Below are 24,105 nucleotides of genomic sequence, written 5' to 3' on the forward strand. Positions count from 1 at the left end.
ACGACGAACCAAGTGGTGAAAGTGTAGCGTATAGGCTGTGACACAAGTAGTAACGCCACTGTCCTGAAAATCTTTCCGCTGGAGTTTTTACTTGTGTAGCTAATTCCTAGCGGAAAAGGCACGATATATTATCATTTAAAAAGCGTCTATTCTTTGTAAACACACTCCTGCAGTGGATAATGGAAGGCATTCGCTCACGTTCCACTGCAGGCGGCTATGCGGGGGAGGACCTCGATATCCCCGAAATTCACGTTCTCGAAGAATGCTCCATTGCTTGGTAGGGTGATATGCCGTGTTTAAAAACACGTTGTGTGTAAATATTTTCTGAAACGAATGTACATAATATTGTCTCTAGTTGTAACTGCATGTTCTATGGTAGTGCTTCGGGTGTGTTGTATGTTGTGTGTTGTTACCGTCAATGAATTTTCCTATTACAACCTTTCACGGTTTCGATGTCTGTCGATCCAAGTCGTTTTAGCGACCGTTATGCTTGGCAGGGCGGACACGACGGAGCAACATGTTAGTTAGTCCAAGTTCGGTGTTTGTGTCCAGGTTAGTCTAAGTTCGCCTCTGGCAGTTTCCTGCGCGCGATTGTGCATTTTATAGCCAGATAACATTTATTTATAGTAGTTTATTTTGCAACGCGGATTTCGACCACTTTATTTCGAGGTACACCCCTCATGCGGATGAGGACAATACACGAAAGACCCCAAAGAAAATAGCTTCTGGCTTTTTTTGCCCTGGGTTCTTTCCACACATGGTGTGGGCAGAATAAAACTGTATTATTATACTATCTGACCTACTATGCGATACCCAGACATTCACTTCTTGAAAAATGACGTAACTGCTGTGCAAAGAAATTAATTTATAAAAAGCTGTTGCACAAATGTTGTACAGGCAATGTTGTATTTATACTTGTGCGTACTCTTTGCATGTCCTGGAGTAGTGAGCTACAAATTAGGTGGCAAATTTTCTCATCTATCTTCACGACATGTATTTGTTGTTGTTGTTGTACATAGTCCTTCCAATCTGATATTTTTCTTCACCTCTTATTTATATATTGTACCTTCTATGTAAGTTAATATAATAGATGAAGCACCGTCACAGCCTGTCACAGAGAATGGTGGCCCACATGCCAAGAGGCGTAGGCCAACCTGTGCATCCATCAATACACACGAAGGTGAATAGATTATTATTAATGTTATTACTCTTATAATTATTATTATTTTAAAGACTATTTACATACCTGATGTACGAGACGTGGAGGTAGTATCTCGGTTCAACCTCAGATCCATAGCATGACTCTGTAGTACTTGTCAGTAAAGCTTTCCCTTGCAGTGCTTCCGTCATCTGACCCAGCAACGCCGTCAGAAGAACGTCATTTTTTTCACATAAGGCCGTCTCCACCAATCGATGGCATCTTGACAAGGTTTGCACTACCCTGTTACGTAATTGTGCAGTGTTCGGTGCAGCTAATGACACGTCTAGGTCCTTCTACTGTCAAAGGATGCCACCTAGTGGCGCGACGGAAGCGCACAGAAAAGTAGGGCTAAATGACAAAGAACAAAAACTACTCGGCTTCCTCGTAGCATCTTTGACACACATGAGTTTTGGGTACGACAAGAATACCGTGCGACTACAATAGATAATTATGAGGAGTGCCTAAATATAAAAGGATGACTACAGATAGCAAGCTCGAAGAAGAAATCCGATCCGTGTATCACTACCCATGTCCCAGACGACAGCGGGGTACTTGTATCGCGAATCAGGAAGCGATGCTGGATATGACGATAAAAGGATAGCTGAAAATACGGGAGACAAAGCTTCTTTGGCTGATCTACTAATGCGCGATATCCGGTCGTTTCTTCACAGGGCTATCGTAAAGTGCTTTGGCCACGTGACTTCCGGTCTTAGATGACGAAAAATTCGTTTCGTACAGGGTGCGTTTCTCGAAGGAGCCAAGAAGAAAGCAACGAGAAGAAGCCAACTTTCAATGGCTCGTCCCCTAAAATCTATTCCTACCCTATTGGCTGACGTGCTTATCCAAAAAGGTGTGCATATTATCTGCTTCGCGTTGGCGCTCTAGCCATGACGTTGTCTTGGTATTGCAATTCTTTTTGGCAACGACACTCTCGATGATTAATCAATTTGGTGTTCCCATCTCATTTCTTTTCCCGTCGCAATGAAACCTTAAAGCAATCATCGTACCGCTTCTAGATTATATCCACGTGGAGCAGCCGCTGGTTACCTGGCTTACTCAGCAACCATTAAAGGGGCAGTGAAATGCAGACATTCTCATCGGCGAATGAAATAAGTGGCTACGTTGACAGCATATACAAAAGGAAAACAATTCATTCGCCGCGTCGTTCGTGGTTTACCCGGGAACGAAACCGCAATTTACGCCCTTTCCGTGTTCTCTTCTTTTCGAGGGCGGCCTGTCATTGGTCTCCTCAAACGATTTGGCCAATCATCGTGGGGGTCGCTCGAAGAAACCAATGAGAGCCCGCTCTGCATTGCCGCGGTTGTTGAGAAGGAGGGGGAGAAGGAAAGCTTAAATTGGGGTTTCGTTCGCGGGTAAAACGCGAATGACGCGACGGATGAAAAAAAAAGGGAGTAGATTTTGGGATGAATGTTATTGCTTTTGTATCGCTGTCAACGTAACCACATATTAAATTCGCCGAGGAGAAATTGTCGCACTTTAGTGCCCCTTTAAAAGAAGATTGATATGATAGGTAAAACGGAGGCTAGCGCCGCGTAGCGACTGTGGCTATGAGCGGCGTACAGACGTGGACAGATGGAGAGAGGACAGCAGGGAGGAGTGGGGGGAACTGTGTCGACCTTCGGGAAAACCAGGGAAAAGCCTGACAGCACAGCCGGTGGTAGGACTGGAACCCACAACCACCAAAAAGGGGGAGACGCCCCATGGTGGTATGACAACTTGGGCCACCACCCTTCCTCATGATCGGTTCCTACCTTTAATTCCTTTGTCGGCACGACAACAGGGTCGCAAATCCTCTGGGGAATTAAGCCGTAAGCTCCGGAGGAAATCTCGTTGGATGAGCCGTTTTATAGCGGCGTTTATAGTGGGCCTCTCTCCCCTCGTTGTCCTCATTCATTGTACGCCGAGGGAAGGGAAAGCCTGAGTAAAGATCGACCGCTGCTCTTTCTAGATGGCCTTTCGGAAATGGGCCTTTTATAGGGGACGGGAGGTTAGTTCAGAGACCTCTTTCCTATTTATGGCTGAAATTTTCTTTATGGCTGATCGGTTTTTGGGTCCTGCCCCGCACCAACCGGTACGATAGGAGTTGCACGGAAGAAGGCCAGACTTTGACGGTTCTCTGCTCAAAGAAAGGTGCATTATTTAAATCTGCCCTTTCGTTTTCGCTGGAAAATACAGTCAGTTGCCGTTTTCTTTGCTGACGTAAGTGTTCGTTTTTGGGTATTTACTTCGTCTCGCTTTTCCTTTGTTCCTGCTCACGGTCCGATGATTTGTATATATTGTCACGTAAATGAAATTTTGTTGTTTCTTAACGACGGTTACCCTTCTATCTCGCTAATGAGATACCACCCGTGAAAAGAAAGCGCCGAGAAACCGACCGAGAGCGCAGCCTGTAAAGCGTGCTTTGCCTGCTGAACGACGCTGTTTCACAGTGCAACCGAACATTTAGAAAGAAAATTTAGACATTACTTTCTAATTCGCGCCCACATAAAAAAGAATGCAAAGACACGTTGTTGGCGAACGCCGCTCTACATTTTCATCATTGGGAGTGACGTCTTGTACAGCAGCAAATACCGAACAAGCCAACAACGGCATGCCCCTACAACATCCACCACTACCATTGAGCGAGGTTGGTTTCCTGCACCTTCAACTGGGTAGTCAAACTGGGGTTTGACTATTCAGCTTCGAATCTGACTGCAACCTGACGTCACAAGGTTATCAATTTCTTGAAAACTAGTTTTTTTCTTTTGCCTGGGAGGTTGTAGCCACGCAACTGGCTCAAGAAGCAAAACTCGGACATTTTTTGCCATCAGAGTCTCCAGGCGTACAACAACGCCTGTCCAGCGCGGACACAACGACTGTTTCTCAAGAAGGACAGAATCAATTTCTGTAGCTAGACTAGTGAGAACCTATGCCGTGCCCTGAGCCCGCACACTGCCATCAGCGGGTGACCAACGCCAACTGTACGATAGTCACCTGCATGCCGGACTGCAAATGGTGCACATGTAGCGCGTGCACCACAGATCGGTGCCCGTGATAAGCATTGTTAGGGCGTCTGTTCTCGCCCGATAGGCCTGCGGCCCACGTAAAGACACCTACCGCTCGTACTTTCTCTTTCACTGCGTTCCATGTTGTCCGCCGCCGCAAATGACCTGGCTGTGCGCGTGCCAAGTGGAAGGCGATGCTATTCTAAACGAGAAAGCGGTCACCACAGAGACGAGAATGTGTTTTGGATTATTGGAGATAGGAGGCTGCGGTCATGGTACTCTCTGTTCTAAAAAGCCCACGCTGTAATGGACCATCGTGAACCTTACTTTTCTACCAGCTTCACCGGAACGGCGTATGTTTAGTATACAGACTTGGGATGCACTCCTCCTACTGCAAAACATGTAGGCCCTTCGAGCATACACTGACACTCGTCAGATAACTTGTGTACGGGGTGACAATGGACCACTCGAGGTGACCAAGATAGCGGGACATTGTCGGGCAACAAAGTATCGTTTTGCTGATTTTCCAAAGGCAGTTGATGTAGTACTTTATTACTGTGTATCCACAGTTGCTGGCACACATCTTAGGACACCGAGAGGGTGTTTCCAATAAGGAGCATCGGTGGATATATTGCGCAGCGTTGTCTAATATTGTGAAACATATTGTCAATTTAATTTCCTCTTAATACTGCTTCCATGCAGTTGCGGCCACATGTTATATACGTACACAGTTCTATACGCCACAGACTCGAGAGCGCCTACGTGGACAGGGATCCCATGAAAGTCAAGTACGCCGCTACGTCACACTGAGCTAGTTACGTCACAGCAGCAGGTGGCTGCGTTCTTCGGTGAGTTTCTGTAAAGTTACTGTATTGCGCAGTGACAAACGACGATCAGCGAAAATACTTTGTTTGCTCGCGCGTGGTACAGAAGAATTAAGCGAGGTTCGCAGCAGTCGTGAATGGCTCATCCTTGCTTATTTAAGTTAGAAAACAAGTCTGTCAGCAGAAACTTCAATAAGGCTAGTACATGCGTGAGAAGGCAGCAGACTATCCAATCACTAATCTCGTTAAGATCCTCTCCCCGGTGAAACGAAGAAAACGTGAAAGCTTATCATTACGTAGCAATATTCGGTATATTTTTATTCGTCTCATATCATAGGAAGGAATAGCGTCGGATTGTCACTCCGTCATCGAGGTCTGTGGTCCAAGTCCAACGTCGAATGACGCGTCTCATCCGGACGCATACAATAATTCACCGCTATAGATTCGGCTGCACTCTGATGGATTAAAAAGAGCAGCGTGGGTGGGGTCTAGGGGAAAGGAGTATCCATCGCGTGTTTCGTAACGGTTGCCGGTCACGCACCCTGGCGTCACGCGTAACAACCTGCGCACGTGACGACGTCGCGCTCTCTGAAGCCGAAGGGTCATATCGTTGTCAAGGATGTTACCGGTGTCCTTACTGTGTTGTTATGCAACGGGTTCGTCTTGCACGATAATTATTCGCTCCGCGGAAAAAGGACGGAGGACGTTAATGTCATGCGCGTTACGGACCGACGATAGGTGGCAGGAGATGTCACCACGAGGAAGTGCGAGGAGGAAAACATGAGGGAAAAATGCGCACCGCCAGCTTTTGTGAGGTACAAGTGCCAATGGATGCCTCTCTTTCGAGGGACCCAAATCGGGAGCGCTCACTAAATAGCGAAAATCAACTTTGAGGCGCTCATGCAGTGCACGTATGGAGAACACGTTGGCCTAATTTAAACTGTAGCGACGTTGGAAGAGACGGTTTCCCTTGTAGCAGCGAACGAAATGGAAAAGATGGGAATTTGTAACAGGCGCCATAGGAGCTATTTATTGTGAACTGCATCTCCCGCCAATCACCGCCGATATCCGTTTGGAAGTTGTCCACTTATAAAAAAGCGTGATAACAGTTATAAAAATATTACAGTTTACTGAAATCGGAGGTAACATAGAAAGTCCGTATTTTGCTGCCGCCGCTCATCAGGAAGTACGCCACGGAAAATGTGAAGCACTCGGGCGTTTGTCGTTTGCTTCCATGCACCGAAATGCAACGGGAGCGCGGCTCGGAGTCTCACACTCCCGGGTGCGCGTTAAATAAGTTGAATCTGAAATACTCGCAGCCCGGAGCGCCTACTTAACGCATTCAGCGCGTGCTCAATTTCGTGTGCTTGAGACTATAAGAGAAACGACGACGGCACCTTCTAGGCCCTGCGAACCTGCACGCTGAACGTGCGTCAGGTGGAACGATTTGGGATTGTCGTCACAATACGTTCGAACCAATAACCCGCGATCATATTGTGGCGTTCTGGGTTTCAAAAAGAACGAACGGACGAACCTTTGTTCATAGTACTTGGCCAAGTAAAGCTACGAATGTCTATACTTGACAAAGTAAGGTATCGAGATTCCCCGAACAGTCATAATGCTCCAATTTTAGCCTCAGACTCAGATTATTTTAATTATCCTTATCATTATAATTTTAATATTAATTTTAATAATCCAATCATTATCATTATAATTTCAGCCTCAGACAGTTAAAGAAAAATTATTCTGGCTGTAATGGTTAAAGTGGCTAAAGTGGTTAAAGTGGCTAAAATTGCGCCTTGATTATCTATACCTTCATTAGGCACAGCCACGTGATAACAATTGGGTGCGTTGAAGGTCACGGGGCATGAGAATGATGACGCTCCTGAAGTGGTCCATGCAGGAGATGCAAAGTATATAAATGAGCAATTATCCCATTTCCTCCCCTTCTACACACGTAAGAACCCATTCACTACCATACAAACACACAGAAAAAAAACTTGTAAAGTGTACTAATCCTTCAAGCCAGGTGAATAGCCTCTAGCCTCTCAGCAGAGTTACAGTACAGGAAGCTGCAAAATTTGAAATATGCGCATCTGATGTATTTACAAAGTATATAAGAAAAGAAATACTCAAAAACAGTATTTAAATATAAATCAATTTTTCTAGACTGTACTTAAATACGTTTACTTATACTTATATTTTGTATAGTACTTTAAATACAACGTATTCAAGTACTGCCCATCCCTGGATCCAACCCCCAAAACAAAAAAATCTTGCACCTCCGCAAAGTGTATCAGCACGCAATTCCTTCCCATTCTCTAAACGGGCGCAAAAAACAAAAAGGACCGCTCGCCAGATGACGGCGGGTGACGTGCGAACGGTCCTTGAGTTACCGGGGCGTCGAATCGGAATGCGACGCCGGTCCCGTCGGAATTTTCAAGAAGTTTTCGAGTGTCGAGGACCTCCTGGTGGAGACAGGGGAATTGCCAAAGCCCGCGCTCACAGGCAGCCTGATTGGATGCCACAGGCAGTCTCTCATTTCACGCCGAGCACGTGGCACTGGCCCTTGTGTCGGTAAACTCTCTTTGTGTGCGTGCCTTCTGGTTTCGTCGGTGCGCTCCGTGAGCAGCGTTGTATTAGCGCTTAGAAAAAAGATATAAAGAAAGTTTCTCTCGCACATAAAGTGCCCTGGATAGGGAGTTTCGGATATCAGTGCCGATTGCGTGAGTAACGATCCACTTTAAAGCATTTCATACACATTGCTGGTTGCATGTATGCTGTTAAGAAGATGATGAAGATGTCGACGACGATGATATGGTGTTTATTGGCGCAAAAGCAGCTGATTCCCCAAACTATTGTAAAAGATTAAAAGAAAAGAAACGGGTTCGAAAGATAAGGATACTGTGGGAATTCATCTTCGCGTGGTCTGATGCTTATTCTGTGGCAAAAGGGCAAATACAGAAACACTGGTGTCATTATCGGAAGTGGGAAAGTCAAACGATTCGGTTAATATACGCGAGCCTCATGACGATATTTCAAAGAAGACCTTCGTGGCTTATTAACATTAGAGATGGCAGTAATAATAAGTACAAATACGTATAAATATAAATTGACGCGCATACAGAAAATAAAAAGCGAAAATGACACTAGAAATGCGGGACAGTCACTGCTCCACGTAAAGGTGATCAAACAAACACATTGGTGATCGGACACGCTATGCTCCGTAACGACAAAAAGTTGCATAGAATTTCTTGAGTGTCACCCACGTAAACGATGCAAGTGTCTATCCACTTATGAGGATATCGGGTGCGCCCCACCTTGAAATGTTGCCTCTTATTTGGGAAACGAATCCAATGAGGTCACTTCTCATGCAATATGGGAAAGAGGACAGCTGACCTACTTGCACACCGTTTTCCGCGTCGAAATCACATTTTCTCTCTACCTCGTGCCCACCATTCAGAAAAGACATTACAAACGCGCGCAAAGAACAAAGAGCCTCGCTCAGGGTACGAACGCCGCGGTGCCTCCTTTTCTCCACCAGGAGTGTTTCGTAATCCTTTGACTGATGCGGCTTTACGAGACGAAAAAGAAACTTCACCAAGCCACGTGACATCCATTTACCTATATGTCGGCACCTTTTATTTCAGCGGGGCCCGTTTTCCCAATATGAGCTAGCGTCGGTTGTTACCATTCTCGAAAGCGTCTTTTTCCCCCTCTTCCACTTGTTGCTACGGCAACGGGGACCCGCCACCGTGTATTTACTCTGATTCTAGAAGAGATCCACTCTAAGATAGGCTTTCGTCCCAGGTGCTTTTAGCTTTTCCGAGCGACGCCTCGCTTTTGTGACTGTTACGAGCTTTCCGAAGTCACTCGTGTACCGAGCGCCTACGCTAATGGATAATAGGCTTAAAAGCCATGTTTTCGCCGATCTACGAAGCGTACCCGACGTCTTATTTTGATTCTAAAATGGCACGGCGATGACGTCATTCGTGCTGACACTTACCGAATATGGAAAGCCCACGGCGTAGCCCGCGGCGACTAATAGAGTACTGCATGCGTTACAGCAGTTTTATTTTTCAGCGTATAGCGCACATCAATGCTCCTCCAAGTCCATCCCTGACAGGCTTCAAACCTTTCTTAAACTTTTCCAGGTATATATCAACCCAACGTCACGTGTCACAAAGGTATATTACAGATGTACTTGTCTGAATATTATGGGATCAACGGTATTGTCTACAGGCAATTTCTGTCACGTGAAGACAAGTAACTTTATAAAATGTTAAGATAAATATAATTTCTCGAATTTAACTCTGAAATTTGCCAAGTCCACGTATCGTTTTTGTCTTTCGTCTTCCTTTGCCCTATACAGAAAGCGCATGACGGATTCATTCAGATCTACCCCCCACATTTACCCAGATCCATCTCTTTTCATTAAAATTTGATGAAATTATAAAATTACCCGTTGTACATGGCAAAACATCCCCGTTGATGAATACCGTTGACCCCATTATTTTTAAACAAATGGGTTGTGCAACAAACTTTTGGTCAACTACAAGACGACACAAGTAGCGCTTTTTTCCGTCTTGTGGTTTGAGCGCTTTTAGTCGCAATGTATTACCAACAGACCAAGTTGGACGTTTTAGAGACTTCTGTGACACGTTAGGTCAAACATTCTCTGTATAGTGAAATTGCCTCCGGTTTCTACTTACTAACAATGTTGCAGAATTTTCTTGTCTCAAGTGAAACTGGTGCAGAGTAGACGTGCTCCCCCTCATTTGGCCCAACTTGTACTGTGCGCGTATTACAAGTGGGGAACGGTCACATCGGAAAATCAACAAGTTTTTCCAATTGCATTCTATAGTGCGAAAAAACAAACAAAAACTCGTCATAAGTCCAGGATAGAACATTGGTAGTTTTCAATTGGAGAGTTGATGTAATTTTACTCATGAAACGTACGAGGGGTTTCTGGGAAGTTAGTTCCCTTTACAAACATTTCGGCTGCAAAGTTGCGATCACGACGACTGGCATATATGTGGGTTCATCTCCCAATATAAAGGGTATACCGAATAGTCGAATATCGAAGCGAATAACTGTGTATTCGATTCGATTTCCGAATCGAAAATGGAATTCTCTATTCAGATCTCGAATCGGTTCGACGTTTCTTCCAAAGCGAAACTGCACACGTATAAGGCCAACAACGGCTCAAGAGACAAAGTGAGCACATTTAATTGATTCTAGTCATTTGTAGCCCGCCTAGGCTAATTTCTCGTCGTGTACACTACTTCCTATTCTGATCCGTGTGAATTCAAGGCGTATCCTGAGAGCGTGAGCCTCTCAATATTCGAAGCCCCAGAACGACAGTCCTGGTAGAGGCACGCGAAACATCAGCAGGCGTCCTACGGGACGTGGAAACCTCAGCCCTACCATTATCTTCGGCTAATCGATATTTACTGTTGCCTCCCCACCACACCATCAGTACGTTCCTATGCCCCACCAATATACTCTTCGCAGGCCTCTTGTGTGTGACCACATCCCTGGTCGTCTGGAGAAAAACTCTGTGCCTCACGTTGTTGCTCATCAACTTACGCTAGAGCAGCTCAATTCAGCTTACTCTCAACGATTCCCTGTGTACCTGATGGATCAGTGTCTCAAAGCGGTTCAATAGCAGCATTTTACATCCCACATGAAGACATTGAAGTGGCGCAGAAACTCCCCTACGAAACGTCATCTATCGAGTCAGAGCTTTTGGCCATACTGACCGCGTTGAACAACATTTCGGGATCAGTGCCTGGCGCGTGGACTGTACTCACGGACAGTAAGGCGGCGGTAGAGGCTTTGGCAAATTATTGTACAAGAACAATCGGCTGCCTAGACACCATGATAGTCGTAACATACAACCGACTTCTATCCTCGGGTCATAGCCTGTGTTTCCAATGGGTACCCAGTCACACCGGTCTGCACGGAAACACCCGCGCAGACGCCTTAGCACATCGGGCACATGGGGACGTCCCCGTCAATAACTGTACACTACTACTTTAAGCCTCAGCATGTCGATTACAGATACGCCTAATCCGCCACAGCGTCACTCGCCAGTTTCAAGAGGGCGCTGTCCGATTAAACGATCATCTCCGGTCCATCGACCCGTCGAAGGATTTCGCTGCCACACACCACTGCTCGCGTCGAGAAGCGTCCATTCTACACCGACTACGACTTAATGTCACCAGGACACTTCTGCTTCTCTGTAAAATGAGTCTTCTCCAAGCGGCCAAATGCCCCACTTGCGCTGATGAAGCTGATATTCTGCATCTTTTCCTCCACTGCCGCATATTCGACACTCTTCGATCCACGCTCAGACGACGCTTCCTCGAGCTGGGTGCAGAGACTTTTCTGTGGCTACTCTGCTCGGCCCAGTACGACATCGCACACAGCGGTCTGTGACAAAAGCAGTTTTGACGTTCCTGACCGACACAGGTCTCCATAAACAGCCTGTGAACTCAAGTCCTCATTCATTGGTGTCCCACCCTTACCTCTCATCCTCATACGCATTCTTTCTCATTCTTTTTTTAAAGTCATCTTTGTCTTTAATCTATCTCATCTTGCTTTCACCTTTTGTTAGTTTATTAACATTACTGACTGCTGGCAGTGAAGACTAGCAGTATCCTTTATTTTCCAATTATTTTCTGTTCTTTTTATTTTACGTTTATTTCTTTTGTTTTGTTTTTCTTTTTTTTTCGGAATAGCTAGCCGGCATGCCGTTTGGCTGACCTTTCCTCCCGTTTTTTCCCCTTTGTTTTAATAAATCTATCCCCCCGTGTGAATATATCTCGTATACATGCTGTCACATGTCCATATCTGTATATGTTCTGCACGTGTATTCGTTCGCATTCGATTTGGTTGTACAAATATTCGCTTCGTATTCGCTTGGGTCTTACAACTATATTCGCTTCGTATTCGCTCAGGTTTTCTAGCTATTCGCTTCGTACTCGATTCGATTTTATACCTATTCGCTTCGCATACGCTCAGGTTTTGTAACTATTCGTTTCGTATTCGATTCGGTCTTATAAGTGTTCGCTTCGTATTCGCTCAGGTTTTGTATTCGCTTCGTATTCGATTCGATTTTCTAACTATTCGCTCCGCATTCGCTTCGGGTTTCTAACTATTCGCTTCGTATCCGATTCAATTTTCTAACTATTCGCTCCGCATTCGCTTCGGTTTTCTAACTATTCGCTTCGTATCCGATTCGATTTTCTAACTATTCGCTCCGCATTCGCTTCGGTTTTCTAACTATTCACTTCGTATTCGATTCGATTTTCTAACTATTCGCTCCGCATTCGCTTCGGTTTTCTAACTATTCGCTTCGTATTCGATTCCGTTTTCTAACTATTAGCGTCGTGTTCGCTTCGGTTTTCTAACTATTCGCTTCGTATCCGATTCGATTTTCTAACTGTTCGCTTCGTATTCGCTCAGGTTTTGTAACTATTCGCTTCGTATTCGATTCGATTTTCTAACTATTCGCTCCGCATTCGCTTCGGTTTTCTAACTATTCGCTTCGTATTCGATTCCGTTTTCTAACTATTAGCGTCGTGTTCGCTTCGGTTTTCTAACTATTCGCTTCGTATCCGATTCGATTTTCTAACTATTCGCTCCACATTCGCTTCGGGTTTCTCACTATTCGCTTCGTATCCGATTCGATTTTCTAACTATTCGCTCCGCATTCGCTTCGGTTTTCTAACTATTCGCTCCGCATTCGCTTCGGTTTTCAAACTATTCGCTCCGCATTCGCTTCGGTTTTCTAACTATTCGCTTCGTATCCGATTCGATTTTCTAACTATTCGCTCCACATTCGCTTCGGGTTTCTCACTATTCGCTTCGTATCCGATTCGATTTTCTAACTATTCGCTCCGCATTCGCTTCGGGTTTCTAACTATTCGCTTCGTATCCGATTCGATTTTCTAACTATTCGCTCCGCATTCGCTTCGGTTTTCTAACTATTCGCTCCGCATTCGCTTCGGGTTTCTAACTATTCGCTTCGTATCCGATTCGATTTTCTAACTATTCGCTCCGCATTCGCTTCGGTTTTCTAACTATTCGCTCCGCATTCGCTTCGGGTTTCTAACTATTCGCTTCGTATCCGATTCGATTTTCTAACTATTCGCTCCACATTCGCTTCGGGTTTCTCACTATTCGCTTCGTATCCGATTCGATTTTCTAACTATTCGCTCCGCATTCGCTTCGGTTTTCTAACTATTCGCTCCGCATTCGCTTCGGGTTTCTAACTATTCGCTTCGTATCCGATTCGATTTTCTAACTATTCGCTCCGCATTCGCTTCGGTTTTCAAACTATTCGCTCCGCATTCGCTTCGGTTTTCTAACTATTCGCTTCGTATCCGATTCGATTTTCTAACTATTCGCTCCACATTCGCTTCGGGTTTCTCACTATTCGCTTCGTATCCGATTCGATTTTCTAACTATTCGCTCCGCATTCGCTTCGGGTTTCTAACTATTCGCTTCGTATCCGATTCGATTTTCTAACTATTCGCTCCGCATTCGCTTCGGTTTTCTAACTATTCGCTCCGCATTCGCTTCGGGTTTCTAACTATTCGCTTCGTATCCGATTCGATTTTCTAACTATTCGCTCCACATTCGCTTCGGGTTTCTCACTATTCGCTTCGTATCCGATTCGATTTTCTAACTATTCGCTCCGCATTCGCTTCGGGTTTCTAACTATTCGCTTCGTATCCGATTCGATTTTCTAACTATTCGCTCCGCATTCGCTTCGGTTTTCTAACTATTCGCTCCGCATTCGCTTCGGGTTTCTAACTATTCGCTTCGTATCCGATTCGATTTTCTAACTATTCGCTCCGCATTCGCTTCGGTTTTCTAACTATTCGCTCCGCATTCGCTTCGGGTTTCTAACTATTCGCTTCGTATCCGATTCGATTTTCTAACTATTCGCTCCACATTCGCTTCGGGTTTCTCACTATTCGCTTCGTATCCGATTCGATTTTCTAACTATTCGCTCCGCATTCGCTTCGGTTTTCTAACTATTCGCTCCGCATTCGCTTCGGGTTTCTAACTATTCGCTTCGTATCCGATTCGATTTTCTAACTATTCGCTCCGCATTCGCTTCGGTTTTCAAACTATTCGCTCCGCATTCGCTTCGGTTTTCTAACTATTCGCTTCGTATCCGATTCGATTTTCTAACTATTCGCTCCACATTCGCTTCGGGTTTCTCACTATTCGCTTCGTATCCGATTCGATTTTCTAACTATTCGCTCCGCATTCGCTTCGGGTTTCTAACTATTCGCTTCGTATCCGATTCGATTTTCTAACTATTCGCTCCGCATTCGCTTCGGTTTTCTAACTATTCGCTCCGCATTCGCTTCGGGTTTCTAACTATTCGCTTCGTATCCGATTCGATTTTCTAACTATTCGCTCCGCATTCGCTTCGGTTTTCTAACTATTCGCTCCGCATTCGCTTCGGGTTTCTAACTATTCGCTTCGTATCCGATTCGATTTTCTAACTATTCGCTCCACATTCGCTTCGGGTTTCTCACTATTCGCTTCGTATCCGATTCGATTTTCTAACTATTCGCTCCGCATTCGCTTCGGTTTTCTAACTATTCGCTTCGTATTCGATTCCGTTTTCTAACTATTCGCTTCGTATCCGATTCAATTTTCTAACTATTCGCTCCGCATTCGCTTCGGTTTTCTAACTATTCGCTTCGTATCCTATTCGATTTTCTAACTATTCGCTCCGCATTCGCTTCGGTTTTCTAACTATTCACTTCGTATTCGATTCGATTTTCTAACTATTCGCTCCGCATTCGCTTCGGTTTTCTAACTATTCGCTTCGTATTCGATTCCGTTTTCTAACTATTAGCGTCGTGTTCGCTTCGGTTTTCTAACTATTCGCTTCGTATCCGATTCGATTTTCTAACTGTTCGCTTCGTATTCGCTCAGGTTTTGTAACTATTCGCTTCGTATTCGATTCGATTTTCTAACTATTCGCTCCGCATTCGCTTCGGTTTTCTAACTATTCGCTTCGTATGCGATTCCGTTTTCTAACTATTAGCGTCGTGTTCGCTTCGGTTTTCTAACTATTCGCTTCGTATCCGATTCGATTTTCTAACTATTCGCTCCGCATTCGCTTCGGTTTTCTAACTATTCGCTCCGCATTCGCTTCGGTTTTCAAACTATTCGCTCCGCATTCGCTTCGGTTTTCTAACTATTCGCTTCGTATCCGATTCGATTTTCTAACTATTCGCTCCACATTCGCTTCGGGTTTCTCACTATTCGCTTCGTATCCGATTCGATTTTCTAACTATTCGCTCCGCATTCGCTTCGGGTTTCTAACTATTCGCTTCGTATTCGATTCCGTTTTCTAACTATTAGCGTCGTGTTCGCTTCGGTTTTCTAACTATTCGCTTCGTATCCGATTCGATTTTCTAACTGTTCGCTTCGTATTCGCTCAGGTTTTGTAACTATTCGCTTCGTATTCGATTCGATTTTCTAACTATTCGCTCCGCATTCGCTCCGGTTTTCTAACTATTCGCTTCGTATTCGATTCCGTTTTCTAACTGTTAGCGTCGTGTTCGCTTCGGTTTTCTAACTATTCGCTTCGTATCCGATTCGATTTTCTAACTATTCGCTCCGCATTCGCTTCGGTTTTCTAACTATTCGCTCCGCATTCGCTTCGGTTTTCAAACTATTCGCTCCGCATTCGCTTCGGTTTTCTAACTATTCGCTTCGTATCCGATTCGATTTTCTAACTATTCGCTCCACATTCGCTTCGGGTTTCTCACTATTCGCTTCGTATCCGATTCGATTTTCTAACTATTCGCTCCGCATTCGCTTCGGGTTTCTAACTATTCGCTTCGTATCCGATTCAATTTTCTAACTATTCGCTCCGCATTCGCTTCGGTTTTCTAACTATTCGCTTCGTATCCGATTCGATTTTCTCACTATTCGCTCCGCATTCGCTTCGGTTTTCTAACTATTCGCTCCGCATTCGCTTCGGTTTTCTAACTATTCGCTTCGTATTCGATTCGATTTTCTAACTATTCGCTCCGCATTCGCTTCGGTTTTCTAACTATTCGCTTCGTATTCGATTCCGTTTTCTAACTATTAGCGTCGTGTTCGCTTCGGTTTTATAACTATTCGCTTCGTATCCGCTCATGTTTTGTAACTATTGGCGTCGTATTCGCTCAGGTTTTGTAATTATTGGCATTGTATTCGCTTCGGTTTTCTAACTACTTGCTTCGTATTCGATTCGGTTTTCTAACAATTCTTTTCGAATTCGCTCAGGTTTTGTAACTATTCGCGTCGTATTCGCTTCGGATTTCTAACTATTCGCTTCGTATCCGATTCGATTTTCTAACTATTCGCTCCGCATTCGCTTCGGTTTTCTAACTATTCGCTTCGTATTCGCTCAGGTTTTGTAACTATTTGCTTCGTATTCGATTCGGTTTTCTAACAATTCGCTTCGTATTCGCTCAGGTTTTGTAACTATTCGCTTCGTATTCGATTCGGTTTCCTAACAATTCGCTTCGTATTCGTTCAGGTTTTGTAACTAGTCGCTTCGTATTCGATTCGATTTTCTAACTATATTCGCTCCGCATTCGCTTCAGTTTTCTAACTATTCGCTTCGTATTCGCTCAGGTTTTGTAACTATTTGCTTCGTATTCGATTCGGTTTTCTAACAATTCGCTTCGTATTCGCTCAGGTTTTGTAACTATTCGCTGCGTATTCGATTTGATTTTCTAACTATTCGCTTCGTATTCGATTCCGTTTTCTAACTATTAGCGTCGTGTTCGCTTCGGTTTTATAACTATTTGCTTCGTATCCGCTCATGTTTTGTAACTATTGGCGTCGTATTCGCTTCGGTAAACTATTTGCTTCGTATTAGATTCGGTTTTCTAACTATTCGTTTCGTATTCGCTCAGGTTTTGTAATTATTGGCATTGTATTCGCTTCGGTTTTCTAACTAGTACTTGCTTCGTATTCGATTCGGTTTTCTAACAATTCGTTTCGAATTCGCTCAGGTTTTGTAACTATTCGCGTCGTATTCGCTTCGGTTTTCTAACTATTTGCTTCGTATTCAATTCAGTTTTCTTACAGTTCGCTTCGTATTCGCTTCGGTTTTCTAACTATTTGCTTCGTATTCGATTCAGCTTCCTAACAATTCGCTTCGTATTCGCTCGGGTTTTGTAACTATCCGCGTCGTATTCGCTTCGGTTTTATAACTGTCCGCTTCATATCCGCTCAGGTTTTGTAACTATTAGCTTCATATTCGCTTTGGTTTTCTAACCATTCGCTTGACATTCACTCAGATTTTGTAACTATTCGCGCCGTATTCGCTTCGGTTTTCTAACTATTTGCTTCGTATTCGATTCGGTTTTCTAACAATTCTTTTCGAATTCGCTCAGGTTTTGTAACTATTCGCGTCGTATTCGCTTCGGTTTTCTAACTATTTGCTGCGTATTCAATTCAGTTTTCTTACAATTCGCTTCGTATTCGCTTCGGTTTTCTAACTATTTGCTTCGTATTCGATTCAGCTTCCTAACAATTCGCTTCGTATTCGCTCGGGTTTTGTAACTATCCGCGTCGTATTCGCTTCGGTTTTATAACTGTCCGCTTCATATCCGCTCAGGTTTTGTAACTATTAGCTTCATATTCGCTTTGGTTTTCTAACCATTCGCTTGACATTCACTCAGATTTTGTAACTATTCGCGCCGTATTCGCTTCGGTTTTCTAACTATTTGCTTCGTATTCGATTCGGTTTTCTAACAATTCTTTTCGAATTCGCTCAGGTTTTCTAACTATTTGCTTCGTATTCGATTCAGCTTCCTAACAATTCGCTTTGTATTCGCTCGGGTTTTGTAACTATCCGCGTCGTATTCGCTTCGGTTTTATAACTGTTCGCTTCATATCCGCTCAGGTTTTGTAACTATTAGCTTCATATTCGCTTTGGTTTTCTAACGATTCGCTTGGTATTCACTCAGATTTTGTAACTATTCGCGCCGTATTCGCTTCGGTTTTCTAACTATTTGCTTCGTATTCGCTTGGGTTTTCTATCTATTCGTTTCGTATTCGGTTCGGTTTTATAACTATTCGCTTCACATTCGCTTCGGGTTTGTTTCAATTCGCTTCGTATTATTTTCGGTTTTATGACTATTCGCGTCGTAGTCGCTTCGGTGTACTATTCGCTCCGTATCAGCTCAGGTTTTATACGTTTTTGCTTCCTATTCGAATCGGTTTTCTAACTATTCGCTTCATATGAGCTTCGATTTTCTAACTATTAGCTTCGTATTCGCTTAGGTTTTCTGATTATTCGCTTGGTATTCGATTCGGTTTTATAACTATTCGCTTCGTATGCCATTCGGTTTTCTAACTATTCGCGTCGTATTCGCTTCGATTTAACATAATTATTCGCATAGCCTACATATTGTGGTAATATGTCTTTCTTTGTGTTTAACATGTTTACCACAATATAATAGCATGCAACTCATGAAATGCAGTCTGTTTCCCGTTCCCTGAATGCGAAAATAGTGAAACCGGGAGATGGGTACTCTAAATCTTTTCACACCCTTAAGGATGTAAAATGGGTGTATATCTAGCTTTACCACACCCTCGGACCGCATGAGTTTCGTTTCAGAATTTTTGAGGGTATATATGTACTGTGTTACACTCTTTCGTAAGATATCGTGATTAGGGTGTGACACCACGGAATGTAATGTTTGGATGTTCAACATCAATTTATCCCTTCTGCATTGAAAATAAATGAAACATTGAAAACATAATTAATGCAGAGTAATTGCAGTATATTTACCGCAAGAGGTGAACTCGTGGTTCCCCACACGACGTTGAGCGATCACGTGACATCAGAAATCTACCTTCCGCTCAAGTATTCTGGGCTAGGTCACTCGTGTGGATACACGGTAACGTTTTCTTCAACATGGAGTTGGAGTTGGATGGACTAAAAATAATACGGAGAGGTTGAACTTGTCACCTGACAAGTTCTGCTACTCCGAGAAAAAAAAGAAGAAGAAAGAAGAACAAAAAGAGAGAGATGACTAGGGCTAGGCTGTACGGTACGGCGCAGTGTTCACGGGCACATGACCGTCAGAGGATCGCGCCACCCAGGAACCAGGGCTTCACGTACAGATGAACTAGTACTGAACATCAAGAGAACAACTTGAGATGAAGCCTACGAGAGCCTTGAATGCGGCGTCTCTCTGGTTGGCGTCCTTCGTCCCCAAGACCTTCTCTATGGAGAAAGCTCGTTCTCCAGACGAGTTAGTGCGGCCAGTAATGTCTTGCGTTGGGACTGATGTCTTCTGCACTCCATAAAAATATATTGAGTATTTTCTTCCATCCCACACACTGGGCAATCCGGGGAATCCGCCTTGCCCACCATATGCAGGAAATGCCGTCCATACGGGACGTTCAGGCGTGGGGGGGGGGGGGGGGAGGAGGGGAATATGTTTAATGCAAAGTAAGAAGGAAAGGGAAAGGTTAGCCACGGTGTGGGCTTGCTATTCCCTAATGCTTTCAAGCAAACAGAAGAAAACAGCTGGGGTACAGAAAATTATCAAAAAATACAGAAGTAACGATCAGGCGTGCACGATGTAGAAATGTTGCGATACTTCTGGCAGTCGAGGGAGGGATGCTGAATTTTAGTTCCGCGTCTATTCTTCTGAGAAGAAATGACCCACCATCACCTTCTAGCCATTTGCGTTTGCACATGTCGTCTGTCATGGATCTTAGTAGAAGTTTGATGTCCGACCCTGTATACATCACGACGTATTTGGTGGAAGCCAGGTGTGCAATTCCAGCCAGCTCGTCTGCAGTTTCGTTACCGCGGATGCCAATGTGCCCCGGAATCCATTGGAAGATAACGTCATGTCCCAGGTCCGTACATCTCTTGTATTCCGTTAGGATCTCCTTCACCGTTGAAGCTGTCCAACTGTTCCCCAAGAAAGCCAACATGGCCTCCAGTCCAGCTTTTGAGTCGCTGTAGACAATCCAGTGCGCAGGTCGCGCGTGCGTGGCTATGTATCTCACGGCAAGGTGTATAGCTACCAGTTCCGCTGTCGTCTGTCGTAGAAGAGGTCCTATGGGATAACCGCACTATGCCCTCCTTAGAGTGCTGCGGTACCACGTATGCCGCTGCAGATCCGGATTTCGTCGTAGAGCCATCGGTGAACATAGCAATTCTTGGCTGGTTGTTCTCCAACATGGACAGGTAGTATTGTTTCAGGGCCGAAGGCGGCAGATTTGACTTTTGATGATGGAAACCTGGCACCGTGGTGTAGATGCGAGGACAGCCAAGCGACCATGGAGGATGTGAGATCGTACGCGGAGAAGGCCTCTTAGGCAGAGTCTTGCGGTATGGGGAAACGGCTTCGGAGAAAGAAGACTGTCTAGGGTGCACTTTCCGTACCAGAGGCTGTCTGTCGTGTTGCGTGCGCAGTCGGATGTAGTGCCGCAGAGTCTCTTGCGTCCTCAATACACCCACCGGTGGTTCTCTGGCCTCCGCTGTAGACAGTGTGTTAGAAGAAGCAACGGGTACACCTAGGCAGACTTTGAGACTTCTTGTCAGGACGCTCTGGAGCGTCTTCTCCGAGGTCTCGCTAATGCCATGCAGGACCGGTAGATGATATGCCATCACCTGCCGAATAAGTGCTTTATGAGCAGTGAGGAGGGACGGGGTCGACATTCCCCAGATGGGACCTGCGAAATGACGCAGGATGTTGGTACGCGCGACGACTCTGTCCTTCAAGCACTTAACGTAAGCAACATCTTTTTCTCATGCACACACGTATACGTATACGAGGCAGGGGAGTTCCATCGTTGCCGATGCGTTACCATAGAACATTTGTAACAAACATGGCATATTTTGACGGAATTGGTTATGTTATGGTCCTCCGCTCAACTATTGGCATTAGGTTCGGAACTCAGCTCTAATATCCTTCGCAAGAATTCATCGTCAGTGAATTTGGTGCGTTCCTGATTTCTTAACGCGCTACTCTTCACGGGCTTTTGCCCAATCACTGAACTCATCGCAGGAACGGTGGATGCTCTCTTACTTTCAAGCTGTTGGCTTTGTGTCTGTAAAGTGGTGTGCCTTTAAGTTAACATTAAAATGGCGCCCGCAAACGTGATTTTCTGGTACAGAATTTCGAAACACTTATTCTGTCCTGTTCGTGATGGGTTCATTCACGTTCCAACAAAGAAGAAAAAAGAAAAAGGAAGGAAAATACGACATCAACGAAACAAGAGCCGCACTATTTTGTAATCTCAGTTTTAACCATTCCAACTTGCTGGATGATATCCTCTAACGCTTCATGTGATACAATACAATTGTGAGAGGATAAGGAAGCTGCAATCTAACTTAGTACCGCTAACAACAACAACAACAACAACTTTATTTTAAGATGATGAATGGGGTGTTTCATCCCCAGAAGTGCTACTTGAGCTACTTTACTTACAGAGGCTACTTTACCCCATCGCCTTTGGTGATGTGGGGAATGAAATAATGAGCTCCTTCACAATAAAGAAGGTAAAAAGAGCTTTGAGCGCAGAGCGTTGGTTCAGATAGGGAGAAGGGGGCGAGAGTCCAGCTCACTAAGAGACATGCACTTTTTGAAATGGATTTTGTTGGGGAGTTAAGCACAGATCATCTTTCACTCTCATTACAGCCAGAAGTGATCTCATTTCGCGCATCCTTTTGAGTGAAAATGTGCAAGCTTTCGTTGCCTGGTTGAGTTCGGTGCGCGGCCATGTAATGAACCTCTCGAGGAGGGAGTTTCAGCTTACCAATAGAGGTGACCTCCTGGCGTTTCAAAACGCTATCGTATTGGACGCACATTGATTTCGAGAGCTGAAACAGCGTTCATTTGTTGGAGATGGATCATGTGACGTGAAGCATAAAGCTGTTGTTGCCCGCTACAAAATAGTTTGTTTATTGTTGTTTGTTCATTAAAAGCAGAGGCACATGGACATAAAATAGTATAGTCATGAGGCATGGAGTCAATAGAAGACCACCATGTCTCGCTCTCAGATATACAATTATAATGAATTACTTAACCTCAGTCATCCTTAGTAAGATGATTAGAACCATACCTTTGCAGAACTGCGAGTGGCGAGAGCGGTACAGAAAAGATAAACTCACCGACGGGACAAAAAGGCAGACGTATTCATCTCAAAATGCTTGTCGGTTTTTAAATCTCGTGCCGTAACTTTCTAGGCAGCGGCTCCAATAAACACTGTTAGGTCTGAACGGTTTAAAAACCAGATGTTCCACGCTCCTATTACCTCTGGGGCACAAGGTGAACCCTTGTGTACTGATATATTCCCCAGTACTAACTTGATATACTTGAGACGAATTAAGTCTGGTAGAAGCAATAAAGGTCGGCCGCATGTGAGGAAGTTCTTCTGAAGCTTCAATAAGAAGAGAAAGTGTTGCCACAAGCTGTAATGCAATAAGTCAGGTGACTTTCAACAAGCGTAAAATAGAGCTGTCTGGACACAGAAAAACATTGTCTAGTCAAAAAGAGCACGTGACAACAGCGTGCTACATTCTTTGCAACAGATTCAATGTGGGGCTTCCAACTGAGCACAACTCCAAGATACTTAACCTGGTCAACTTGCTTAATAGTCTGGCCATCAATACAAAGGTTAAGATCTACGAAAGGCCTCTTAAACAGAATAAGGCAGGTCTTGTCGACATTTAATGGCTAGATCTAGACCACTGAGCTACGAGACAACTCTCACCCGTGATAAGCCCATTAGGTTCTTTAACCGTCTTTCCACTATAGCAATGAAGCATGTGTCATCAGCATACATGTATGTTTTCATCACTTGTGCTGCATTCATTCAAGTATAATGAGAACAATAGGGTCCCCAGAACAACTGGCAGAGTACAGACTCTTCGTCGTCGTCTTTTTTTCTACTTGTCTTTACAGCATCACTCTAGACGAAGAGATCCACAACGCAGTATTTTCACTCATAATTTGGAAGGCGGCTGCAATGGCTGCAATAGTGTGAAGGCTACAGGTTGGACCGAGATTAAAGAGCCAGAAAAACACTATAACACGATTTTTAGGATGACGAGAGTCACTGTACAAAAATATTCTGATTGAACTCGAAACCAGTTATGTATATCTGACGCAATTGTCAGTAACTTCCGGTTCCTGTTCTGCCACGCAATCGCAGCACACAATAGACCTTTTTACAAAAGCAAGCGCCATCTGTGTATTGGCATTGAAGCGGAAGTCCAGTCACAAGCGCCACCTGTGGAACGCAAGGGCTTATGGTAACTTTGAGCGTTTTAGAGCATTACGAGACTGCAAGATCGGACTCGGTAGCTCAGTCGGTAACTTTGCTGAGCTCAAGATCGCGGGTTTTATTCCGACTGAGGACAGTAGCAATGTGGGGAAACATTGCTTCCAGCACCGTGTGCACGTCAAAAGGACCCCAGGTGGTCCTACCCTGCGGCACGTGGTACATGTCGCCACACCGCGCAGACAAACGATACGTGTAACATCACAACAACACCGTCAGCCGGGGTAAACCATAACCAAAGCAGACGACGGAGCCGTGTCCTTCAAAGTTCCCATGCTGCTTTGCGCATCTTTGTAAAATCGTCTATTCCAGAAAGAGAGAGAGAGAGAGAAAAAAAAGAGAACTTGCCAATTGCGTTTTACCATATCAGAGACAAATCCTCGGTCACACACCCTTATGAATGCCGCCAGGGAGCGGAAGCTCATGCTCACATCATGGTAAATCAGAAAGCGGATATGAACATGGCGTTCCCTTGCCTAACAAAAAAATGGGATGTTCTTCTGGAGAAATGTTTGCATTAGGCTCCCGCAAAGACGTCTAAGAAACATGAGCGCTCAGAGGCGGATACCGAACAAATTCCAGGATTTTTGGGCGACGCAGGGATGATGTTGATGACGTCAAAACAGGCTCCACCCACGAACTGGCAAAAGTTGAACGAAGAGCTAAACTCTCCCTATTTAGCACCCTGAGTATAACTTGGTTACTGCGCCATCTGGTAAGAAAA

This window comes from Ornithodoros turicata, chromosome 5 (genome assembly GCF_037126465.1).
Source record: "Ornithodoros turicata isolate Travis chromosome 5, ASM3712646v1, whole genome shotgun sequence".
Taxonomy (NCBI): Eukaryota; Metazoa; Arthropoda; class Arachnida; order Ixodida; family Argasidae; genus Ornithodoros; species Ornithodoros turicata.